The sequence below is a fragment of the Ochotona princeps genome, chromosome 6 (genome assembly GCF_030435755.1).
Source record: "Ochotona princeps isolate mOchPri1 chromosome 6, mOchPri1.hap1, whole genome shotgun sequence".
Lineage (NCBI taxonomy): Eukaryota > Metazoa > Chordata > Mammalia > Lagomorpha > Ochotonidae > Ochotona > Ochotona princeps.
The window spans coordinates 18,980,239-18,992,501 of NC_080837.1; the positions used below are offsets into that span (position 1 = coordinate 18,980,239).

General features: G+C 45.5%; 1 protein-coding gene and 1 non-coding gene across 5 annotated transcripts in view; one reads left to right on the forward strand and one right to left on the reverse strand.

Annotated features, from left to right (window-relative positions):
* TLN2 (talin 2) overlaps nt 1–12,263 on the reverse strand; it is a 462,999-nt gene that overhangs the window by 273,669 nt on the left and 177,067 nt on the right. The window lies entirely within an intron of this gene.
* On the forward strand, nt 11,664–11,802 carry LOC118759362 (small nucleolar RNA SNORA8). Its single transcript, XR_004996154.1, has one exon. It is a non-coding gene; the product is annotated as a small nucleolar RNA SNORA8 (small nucleolar RNA).

Genomic DNA, 12,263 nt, shown 5'->3' on the forward strand with positions numbered 1-12,263 from the left:
CCTTCCAGTGCCAGCATCGCATATGGGCACTGGTTTACGTCCTGGCTGTTCTACTTCTAATCCAGCTGTCTCTGTTTATGGCCTGAGAAAGCAGGAGGATGGCCTCTGCACCCACATGGAAGACCCAGAATAAACTTCTGGCTCCCAGGTTCAGAAAAGCCCAGCTCCAGCCTTCATGGCTATTTGGGGAATGAACTTGCGAATGGAAGATCTCTCCCCTTCTCTCTTTCAATAAAACTGCCTTCCCAATAAAAATAATTTTTATAAAATGCAATGTACTTTGCAGGTTTTCCTCCCAAATGACACTGTCTATTGAATCTTACCAAAGTACATCAACATCTATGAAAAGAAAGCAAAAAACAAACAAAAAAAATCTTTGTTCTTCCTTTCAAAAGTACTGTGTGGACCAACTCAACAATAAACCCAATTTTCAGATGATTTCCCTCTAAGGCATAAAAACAAATAGTCAAAGGGAAATGCCTCTATATTTTTAGGAGAAAGACCTCAGAATATGATAGCTAACCTTAGGATGAGCCACCTAGCTTTACATCTACAACTGAAATATGTTAATCAATTTTTTAGTTAAAACGTGTCATGAGTGGGCCAGGTACAGTAGCCTAGCAGCTAAACAAGTCGCTTTGCCCACGCAAGGATCCCATGTGGGCATTGGTTCTAATCCCGGCAGCCCTGTTTCCCATTTAGCTCCCTGCTTATGGCCTGGGAAAGCAGTAGAGAACAGCCCAAAGTCTTGGGACCCTGCACCCACATGGGAGACCCGGAAGAGGTGCTTTCCCAGGCACATTACTAGGGAGCTGGATCAGACGTGGGGCAGCAGGGATGCGAACTGATGCCAAAATAGAATGCTGGAGCTGCAGGTGATGGCGTAAGTCCCTATGTCATGATGTCGGCCCCACACAGCAGATACTTACTATGGAAGAATGTTTAGGTGGAACGGCAGCTTGTTTATTGCTTGGCTTTACAATACTTCCACTAAGAGCTCCAAACTTCCAGAGCTGCATGTTAGATGCACTTAGAGGAGGCAGTGTGCCTCTGCTTTCATAAGGTGACTCCAAAATAATCAGGTTAAATTAAATAGGTATGGGACAGATACTCATCGAAGTTGGACAGGGCCACTGGATAGGGCCACACAGGAGCCCACAACATGATTCTGCCAGGGCTTATGTTTTCAAAAAAATAAAACAGCAGCTACGAATCAAAAGAAGCCAACACAAGATGCCAGTGTTTTTTAATCTGTGTGGGGATGATATGATTACAACCAACTCTAAACGCTGAAAGTATGCTTTTAAAAAATGATTTTTAAAAAATGCTGCAGGCTTTCAAGGCAGACAGACAATTCCATGGGGAGTGAGTCTTTTTAAGTTTTCAAAAGACACAAGACAGGCAGGCTGGACACCAGAGCGGTCATGCCTGAGAAGACCCAGGAACTCTCTCTGCCCACACAGCACGGCACCTTGACACCAGAGTTCAGCGCCTGCCCCTCCAGCACCACCCAGAGAGTCAGAATGATGCATAGGAGAGATGGGCAACAGCCTCCTGTCATGCTTTGCTGCCCAGCTGAGGAATCACGTGGCTACCCAGTGCCAGGTGTCAGGCCGCAACACTCTCCATATGAATGGCATTCAAACTACTGGAGGAATGGCAATAGCCTGGGAAGGAAAGCAGCTCTGAAATCTGCTCTGAGAGGCAACAGCCAGTGGAGGGTGTTTGGCCCATTAATGATGACACCAAGTGAAGACACCTGCATTCCTTGCTTCAGAAGACCTGGGTTCCTGTCCCAGCCACAGTTCCTGACTCCAGCTTCCTGCTAGCATGGGTGCTGGAAGGCAGGAGTGATGGCTTAAGTACTTGGGACTCTACCATTTACCATGGGTGGAAGAAAAATTTCATGGTTCCCAACTTAAATCTGTTCTAGTCCTGGCCATTGCAAGCATGCGAGTAATAAACCTGTCTCGCTGCCTCTTGAATTTAAACAGAAAATAAAAAGTTCCAAGGTGCAGAGACACAATGCCACTCCTGCATCTACCCCATATAGGTATACAGAGTCTCTCCTTTCATCTGCAAACTCAGATTGTATGCACCACCAACACCACACTTGGCACATTAGCTCAAATCAGTGCTTTTCATCCAGGGACAGCCTTGTACCCGAAAGGGACATTTTGTGATGTTTGCAAATAACTAGGAAGGGTGCAGTCTGTAGCTGATGGCAAAGGCCAAGGACCCTGCAAAACATGCTGAGGCACACAAGGTAGCCTCCAACACAAAGATGCATTTAGCATAAAAGATCACCAGGTATAACTAGGAATGACTCACTTAGGTCACTACATTAAAGGCCAGGGAATATTCTGACTCAATCAGGGAAGGAGGAGACAGAAAAACAGAGAGAGGGAAGAGAGAGAAAGATAGGAAGAATGACGTTGCCTTTTAGAGATCATTTATTTTTCTCCTAGCATTCCTTTTTTAAGTAGATGTGGCATTTGATGCCAGGCCCTCTGCTCCAGCTCCTACTCTGCCCCTAACACAAGAGGGTCCTGACACTTGAGAAGCTACAACTGCCAAGATCAATATTTGCTTTCGCCTAACGGCCATGTTTACCCAAGATTATCCTGCACTTGGGGAACTGGAAACCAATTGGCAGTTGACACACTTGGACCCGAGCCCTGGGGCAGCCTGGAATTCTTTCCTCTGGAAGGGGAGAGCAGAAAATGGGGATCCAGGACAACTCCTCAAAAGCACCTAAGGTTTTGAATGGAGCCACTTTGAATCTACTTTGGGAATATAAACCATTCATGAATAAATCAATCCTGCATCATTCCCATACAAAGTGGTACTGGTGCTCAGAAAACACAGAATAGTTCAGAGAAAGAGAATCAGAGTTCGGAGTTCCCCAAGAATCTAACAGAGCTTTAAGACCTGAAGAAGACACCATGGGAAAATTCACACATTACTGCTTCATCAGGGGGAGATTTGAAGCCAAAAGTGACTCATTTTATCTTGATTACTAACTTTGAATTATAACCCACAAGTGACCTTCTCACCATGACCACCAGCTTCTCACTGAAATCATGTTTACCTTCTTGTGTGTCAAGTGTTTATAAAATAACCAGTAACTGAAATGCATTCTACATGATCACAAGATTTTTCTCCCATGCCACTGTGCTTCTGTTAGGTATGACCATTCCCCTGATCACAACATGCATCACAGCTAACATTGCTGCCACAACTTCACCTGCTTCTATAAGAGACAGAGATTCCAGTCTAAGGATTACATGAGCACCACTGTGGGCTTTAGAAATCACCCCTCCATGGATGTCATGGGAAGAAAGGTCCTCATATCCTGGCATTCGAGGACATCAAATGCCAGTTAATACCTGCTTCCTAGTGGGGACCAGCACAGTCTCCCAGCTTCTACTATAAAGAAAGTACATCCACAATTCCTAAGACCTATGAACGTGAACTTATTCAGAAAGAACATCTTGGTTAGTGTGATGAAGGATATGGAGACAAGATCATAGAGATTGACACAGGTTAATCTTAAGCTTAATGATAAACAGCTTTAGGTAAGAGAAGACTAGACATGGACAAAAAAGAGTCTCCAAAAAGCTCATGGAAAATGTATATTATGAGAAATGACACAGGGTTTTCATAAATTTTCAACATGAAAATAAATCAATCCTACCTTTCATGAACTTTCTGAAGTGCACCTGTATAGAAACAAATGTGAACTCTGGACAGAAATGATCACAGGGCAAGGAACACTTGGAGCCACCAGAAGGTGAAAGAGGGTTCCCCATGGAGGTCTTTGGATGCAGTTTGCGGTAACCCAATAAGGTAGTAACAGAACGTGATCTAACACCACCAGCCCAGCTTCCAGCTCTCAGAATGGCCAGGTCACAGGCAGCCAGGCATACTCCTGATGCTTCATCCCTCAGCCATGGAAGAGTTTGGCAGGCTAGGGCTGAGGGAGATATCGGGCCTGGCTAGACAGGCAGTGGCACCCATCAGCCTGAGTGTGGGCTGCATAGGTGGGTCGGTTCAGTTGAGCTAGGCTTCAACACCCACTGATGTGTACGAGGGTTGAAAAGGATGTAAGACAGACCAGGCCAGTCTGCTGCACATATCGGCAAGTACAAGAACCAGGGAAGGGGCAAGACCTAGTGGGGATTATTGGGACAGGCCTAGAGGGGGATATTGGAAGTCTTTCCAGCTAGGCTGTAGCTTCCACTGGCGGATTTGAGGGCTAAGTGTGTGGCGGGCAGGGTTTGGATGGGCCACAGCATCCATTCGTTTATGTAACAGATGGGGCTGGAAGCAGAACCGATCCAGCAATTACAAATACCAGTGCATGCATAGGCTGATGTGGGGGAAAGACAGAGCTAGGTCTCATACTGGTTGGTAAGCACACACAAGAGTCAGGTCTGGGATCACTTCAGATAAGGTTTCTTTGGGGATACCCCCCACTGAACCGCTGGACACAGAACTCCAGCCATGGGAAGAATTGCAAGATCCATGATCTGACCATGGAGTGCATATGTCAGAGCTGGGCCTCTTTAGTGGCTTGGACAGATCAGTGGACAGCATACCCAGATGTACATGGAGAATATGGCAGACCACTGGAGCCTGCAGAGGACATCTGTTGCCATAGCTGAGGAAGGAGGGTATAACAAATTGGTAAACTACCCAAGCCAAGTGTTAACAGCAAATATCTAGGCCAATGGAGACTCTAAGGTGGACTATGTCAGTCAATGGATCTTGGAAAGATTTCCTTATCCCAGGATTGACGAGATAAACACCATTTCAGAACTATCGAACTACTGAAATCACTTGAGCAGAATACTTGGACCATGCTCCACACCGTAGACCCTGGGATGACACTGAGTGGCCGTTCTCAGTCCCTGGGTACTGAGATGGTTAGGGTTCTCCCTTTATCTCCCCCTTTCACTAGATACAAGAAGAAGAAAAAGAAAATGTGGAATGATCTCACCCACTTTGCTCTTACCCTAAACCTTTCCCACCCTAATCAACGATATAAACATCATCAAAAATAAAATTGAACGCATGAAAAAAAAAAAACGCAGCCCCAAGGTGTTTGTTAAGGGCCAAACTTGACCATGGCCAAGGGAGACAAAAGCTTCCGTCTGTCCGGAGCAGAGCACCAAGCAGTGAAACAAACCCTTCCAGAAGGAGAAATAACAGGGTAATCCCCATGTCTGCATCCTGGGTAAGCGGGTATTCCCACCTATCCCCAAGTCAACATTTACTGGACACGCCGACATGGGCCAACAGCAGTGCTCTCAAACACAGGAGCAGATAACCACTTATTTCAAAGTATGCATGTATGCATGCATGAATGAATGAATGTATCTGAAAGGCAGAATGACAGACAGAAGGAAATCATCCACCTACTGGTTCACTCCCCAAAGGGCTACAATGGCCAGAGCTACACTAAGTTGAAGCCTATAGCTCCATCCAGGTATAGATGGGTAGGGGTCCAAGCACTTGTTCCATTCTCCACTGATTTTCAAGGTGCACTGACAGGGAGTTGGGCTGGAAGCAGAGCAGCCTAGGCTTGCATCTGCACTGAGCCAGAAGGCTTTGCAAGTGGCGGCTTAACTGGCTACACCACAGCCCTGACCCCTGCTTTTGAGTTCTGGTCTCATCATTTTCTATCACTTAACACATTGCTGCTTCTTACATATATTCCTACAAATAACTGTTCAGTATTACATGGGAAGAGACTACTGTTCAGGATGACACACAAAATCATGAAGCATTCCAGATTTTTAAGAGTAGCAGGGAAAAAAAGTTACTACCTGTCTGCCTCCCAAGAAAATACAAAGCTTTTAGAGCCTGTCCAGTTCATCCCAGGTCACTCAGGGTCAGTGGAGAACCCAAGAGCCCAGGTCTTCAGCACCTGTATAGCCTTGGCCCAGGAGGCCTGCCCCTACCCCATAGTATGCCCCCAGCTCTGCCACTAGGGACAGGGCATGCTCTGCTTCAGACTTGGGATACCTCCTGCACGGCCCCCTTTCCTTTTCCTCCCATGTTTTATAGACTTCAATAAAACATTAATTAGGTTTATAAAATGCTCCTGTCTGGATCACACACTCAGAGAACTCCATTCAACAGTGACATTTAAGCAAACAATTAGTTACAACTTGAGAAATCCAGTGACAAAGCCAGAGGGAAATCTGATACCCAGTTGTTCATCTACAGCTACAAACGGATTCTTGGCTTTCCTTGACTTCTCTCCTGAGTTAACCACAAGCCTGGGCCATCAACCTGTGTGTCTCACATTCAAGCAAGTTCACACCATTTCCCCTAGAAATGCCATTGCATTTAGGGATGACATCATTGCTAACTGCTCTCCCTCCTCATTACCTCTTCCCTGACTATAGCTTGCTACCCAGGGTCTCCAGGAATGATACATCAAGGTTAAGAGACCCTTGGGGGCTGGTTCAGCTTTTCATGGAAATACTTTGACAAGCTATTTCAAATTATTGACCATGTTCAGCCCATATTAGAGTGTCCATGATAGAGTGTGGATTCACTGCTCCACTTTTTTTTAAAAGATTTATTTATTCTGGGCCCGGCGGCGTGGCCTAGTGGCTAAGGTCCTCGCCTTGAACACCCAGGGATCCCATATGGGTACCGGTTCTAATCCCAGCAGCTCCACTTTCCATCCAGCTCCCCGCTTGTGGCCTGGGAAAACAGTCGAGGACAGCCCAAAGCCTTGTTACCCTGCACCCGTGTGGGAGACATGGAGAAGTTCCTGCCTCCTGGCTTCAGATCGGCATAGCACCGGCTGTTGTGGTCACTTGGGGAGTGAATCATCAGATGGAAGATCTTCCTCTCTGTCTCTCCTCCTCTCTGTATATCTTAGTAACAAAAATAAAAAAATAAATCTAAAAAATAAGATTTATTTAGTTTTATTACAAAGTCAGATGTACAGAGAGGAGGAGAGACAGAGAGGAAGATACTTCATCTGTTGATTCACTCCCCAAGTGGCCACAAAGGCCGGAGCTGAGCAGATCCAAAGTCAGGAGCCTGGAGAGTCTTCCAGGTCTCCCACACAGGTGCAGGGTCCCAAGGCTTTGAGCCATCCTCGACTGCTTTCCCAGGCCACAACCTGGAAGCTGGATAGAAGTGGGGCTGTCAGGATTAGAACCAGTGCAGATATGGGATCCCAACATGTGCAAGGCAAGAACTTTAGCTTCTATGCTGCAGCACCAGGCTCCACTGTTCCATTTCTAATCTAAGTTCCTGTTATTAAAAAACTTGAGAAAGCAGCAGAAGATAGTCCAAGTACTTTGGATCTGCCAATCATATGGGAGACTTGGACAGAGTTCCAGGCTCTGGCCTTCAGCTATTGAGGTCCCCAAGCTATGGAGAACATATAGGAAATAAATCAGTAGATGGGAGATCTCTCCCTGTCATTTAGCCTTTTAAGCAGATGAAAACAAAACAAATATTACAAGAAATAGGGGGCCAGCCCAATGGCTCTTTTGACTAATCCTCCACCTCGAGGCACTGGCATCCTATATGGGCACACAGATTCATGTCCTAATTGCTCTGCTTTCCAATCCAGATCCCTACTTATGGCCTGAGAAAGCAGAGGAAAATGGTCAAAACCTTGGGACTCTGCACTCACATGGGATATCCACAGGCTCCTGGCACCTGGCTTCAGATTGGCTCAGCTCTGGCCATTGCGGCCATCTGGGGGGAGAGAACAAGCAGATGGAAGATCTTTTTCTCTGTCTCACCTTCCCTCCATAAATCTGCCTTCCCAGTAAAAATAAATATTCAAAAATAAACATTATTTAAAAATTAACACATCAAGGCTTACAGGGCTACTCATGAAGACAAAAACACTTTCCCAAGTATACACTTCATGCTTCCCCCTCAACACACACTCCCCCCATTGCCACCTACGTCCCTCCGACTCAAAGGATCTCACTGTACCCTTGACCCCCGTGTTGTGCACATAAGGGCATGCTTCCCCTCTCCCTCCCAGGAGAACAGAGACTCCAAGGGTGATGGATGGGTTTTCCTCTGTCACCACCCACTACAGTAATCCCAGAGCCTATCCAAGTCTCAGGCACTTCCTCATCACTCCATGAATGAACAGAGGACAGCTATGTCCTTTGCAGCCACTTCCTTTGCCCTTTTCCAGTCAGTAGCCTCTCCAGCCAGCAGCTACCCCTGCTCATCCCACTCTGTTCTCATGGAACACGGAATATACTTAGCCTAACAGACCATTTATCATCTTCTTCTAGCTCAGGAACTTCCTCATCATGCTAGTCCCACATGAACACATGTACCTGAGAATTAACGTGTGTCCCCACACTTCCTCCCAATAACCATATCATCAATCCCATTCTGCAGGTGAAAAATACGGAGCTTAAGAAGTGAAGGAACAGAGCCCGGCGGCGGCGTGGCCTAGTGGCTGAAGTCCTCGCCTTGAACGCCCCGGGATCCCATATGGGCGCCGGTTCTAATCCCGGCAGCTCCACTTCCCATCCAGCTCCCTGCTTGTGGCCTGGGAAAGCAGTCAAGGACGGCCCAAAGCTTTGGGACTCTGTACCCCTGTGGGAGACCCAGAAGGGGTTCCAGGTTCCCGGCTTCGGATCGGCGCGCACTGGACCATTGCGGCTCACTTGGGGAGTGAATCATCGAATGGAGGATCTTCCTCTCTGTCTCTCCTCCTCTCTGTATATATGACTTTGTAATAAACTGAATAAATCTTTAAAAAAAAAAAAAAAGAAGTGAAGGAACACATATGACCAGGAAGCAGTGGAGCCATCTGATTCCCAAACCCAGAATTTGATAATACTCTATCAGCACCCAATGCCAGCTTTCCTATCTGTGTTACTGAATGCACTAGAGAGTTCCTCAGGGCAACTGAGACACTTTACTAGTCTTTAAACCCCACTTCATGGATACACAGACACTCAAACACTTAAAGATCTGAAACTTGGGAGAATGACACTCACAGAGACTGCCCTAACTCATAAAAAGAGATGACCCTAGACCTACACAGATGGAAGCTTAAAGCATCTGCCTAACCAAACAAGTGTAATAAAAATACTTGCATGTTTATTCACATTAACACTTGGCTCTGCAAGGAATTTAGGCAGTGCCCCTAGAGCAATCCAGAAGTACTTAATCATGATTTGGTATGTTAATTGTTGCTCTTAAACATCCATTAGTACAGATGCCCTGAAAACAGGGCGATCATGCCTTCAACTTGTGTCACCGGTTGCGTTTCAAAACCCTATTTTCAGCCTATCATCTGTCAGCCTACTGAAATTTATTATGCTTATGCTTTGAATAATGCTTTTTAAATTTCCCTCTAATTCTTTAAGTTACATGATGTTCCATCATACCTAATAAATGAAACTTTACCCAAAGAATATTGTAGGGGCTGGCATTGTGGTATAGCTGGTAAAGCTGCCAACTGAAACACTGGCATCCCATAAGGATGCTGATTCAAATGCTGGCGGCTCACTTCCCATCCAGCTCTCTGCTAATGGACCTGGGAAAAGACTTAGAAGATGGCCCAAGTGGTTGGATCCGCACACCCACATGAAAGACCTGGAAGAAGCTCCTGGCTTCAGCCTGGCCCAGCCTGGCTATTGTGGCCATCTGAGGTGTGAAGAACAGATCACAGATCTGCTTCTCTCTCTTCCACGCTCTGAACTCTGTCTTACAAATAAACAAATCTTTAAAAAAATACTGTTAGCACTTCTTGAATATGCATTTAAGAATTACAGCAATCAAGAGACTATCAAGAAAACAATTTGGCCTTGATATCACCCAGCATGCAGATCCTATGGTATGTCAGGGTTAGCTGCTGGTGGCTGCTTCATGAGCAGACATGCACACAAAATAGCAGGTTCTACAAATACTTCTCTCCTCCTTGGGGCTAATTCCAAGGCAACAACGGCATATTTATATGCATTTCTAAGTGCATGTGTGTCAGTGAGAGATATGCAATCTCTTTTTTAATTGTTATTATTATTTTCCATAATACAGTTTTGTAGGACGAAATCCTCCCTCTCCCTCAAATGCAGTTTCTTACATAGCACAGGAAAATGAATTTATTCATAGAATAACACAAACAGCAAATCTTCAGGTTTGTCCACAATCCAGGAAAAAGGTTAACCTTCAGTACAGCTTACATAACTCCTACATGCCCAATTCTCAATCATCTCCATTAAAAAAAATCAAGTTATTTCAAGGCAGAGAGACAAAGAAAAATCATCTATCTGCTGGTTCACTCCCCTGTGTGTTCTCCAACAGCCAGGGTTGGGTCAGATCAAAACTAGGAACCCCAAATTCCATCCTAACCTTCCACCTGGGTACCAGGACCCAAGTATTTGAACCATTTGCCTCCTGGGACACACATTAATAGGAAGCTGGAATTGGAAACAGAGCCAGGACTCAACCACAGACAATTCAGTACATGGACACTCCAGCAGCCTCTCCACCAACTGCCCAATGCCCAACCAATCTCTAAAATCATTCCAGTTTGTGGACTGAAACTATCACTGTACCAACAACATAGCACAAGGCCAGCTCACATTCCTCCAGAGGTGATCTGAGCCCTGCTTTCTGTTCCCTGTTACCCCATTCTCAGCCCTCTGGAAGACCCCAAATCACATACCAGTGTGGATTTTTATCACATCTGCAAGAATTTTTCACATCTGTTTCCCACGGGAAAAACAGACAAGGATTGCAAAGGCTGAGGCACTGCCCAGATTCACACAACACACATGGCCAAGGTTCCTCAGAGTTTCCTCATCTTACAATAGGATTTATACCATTTACAACCCAACTTTTGTGTTTCAATAAATGACAACCCACATATGTGACAGAGGAACCATCACAGTACCCTGCCTAGCAATGCCACAGACATCCCAGTTTGGGTAAGGGCCCTCCACAAAGATTGCTCAGCAGGGAAATGGCCTAACAATGTTTCCCAGAAAGCACCCTCATGGCTAAGCAGCATACGACCCTATTAAGAATGTATACAGGGGGCCCGGCGGCCTGGCCTAGTGGCTAAAGTCCTCGCCTTGAACACGCCAGGATCCCATATGGGCGCTGGTTCTGATCCCGGCGTGGGACACCCGGAAGAGGTTCCTGATCCTGGCTTTGGATCAGCGCAGCACCGGCAGTTGCGGTCGCTTGGGGAGTGAATCATCAGATGGAAGATCTTCCTCTGTTTCTCCTCCTCTCTGTATATCTGACTTTGTAATAAAAAATAAATAAATCTTTTTTTTTTTAAAAAAAAAGAATGTATACAGGGCCTGGCATGGTAGCTTGGTGGCTAAAGTTCTTGCCTTACACACACCAGGATCCCATATGGGGGCCAATTCGTATCCCAGCTGCTCTACTTCCCTTCTGGTTCTCTGCTTGTGGCCAGGGAAAGCAGTGGAAGATGGCCCAATGCATTGGGACCCTGCACCTGCATGGTAGACACAGAAGATGTTCCTGGCTCCTGGCTTCGGGTCAGCTTAGCTCCAGTCATTACAGCTACTTGAGGAGTGTACCAACGGATGGAAGATCTTTCTGTCTCTCCTTAAATCTGACTTTCCAATAATAAAAAAATCTCAAAAGAATGTATACATTAATTTTAAATGTCTTGCACTGCATGGTATCTGCACGCAGCAGTTCATTCCTGCTGAAGTGTTCAAAAGACAGTGCAACAGAAAATCAGTATCTGGCATCGTTGGTTTTCTTGGCTTTGTGCATGAGAAACCTGGTAATACTACTGATAAAAAAAAATTTTTTTTTAATTCTAAAAAAAGAAAAAAAAATTTAAAATGTCAAAAAAATCATCTCTAAGGTTATAAAAATGTATTTAAAATTAAAAGAATGTTCTTCCCTTTTCCTGACTCTGACAACTTTTAAGATTTATTTACCTGAAAGGTAGAACTGCAGGTAGACAGGGAGAGATAAAAGAGAGAAAGCGAGATCTTCAATCTATCGGTTCACTCCCCAAGTGGTTGCAGTGGTCAAAGCTGAGCCATGCTGAATATAGTAGCAACATCTGGGTTTCCCATGTGGATGCAGAAGCCCTGGCTCTTAGGCCACATCTTTCAGCTTTTTCTAGGTCATTAGCAGACAGCTGGGTCAGGAGAGCAGCTGGGCCACCAACTGGCGCTTATATGGCATGACAGTTTCAGGTGGTGGCATTATTAACTAAGCCACAACACTGGCCTCTGAAAAACCCTTTATGAAGT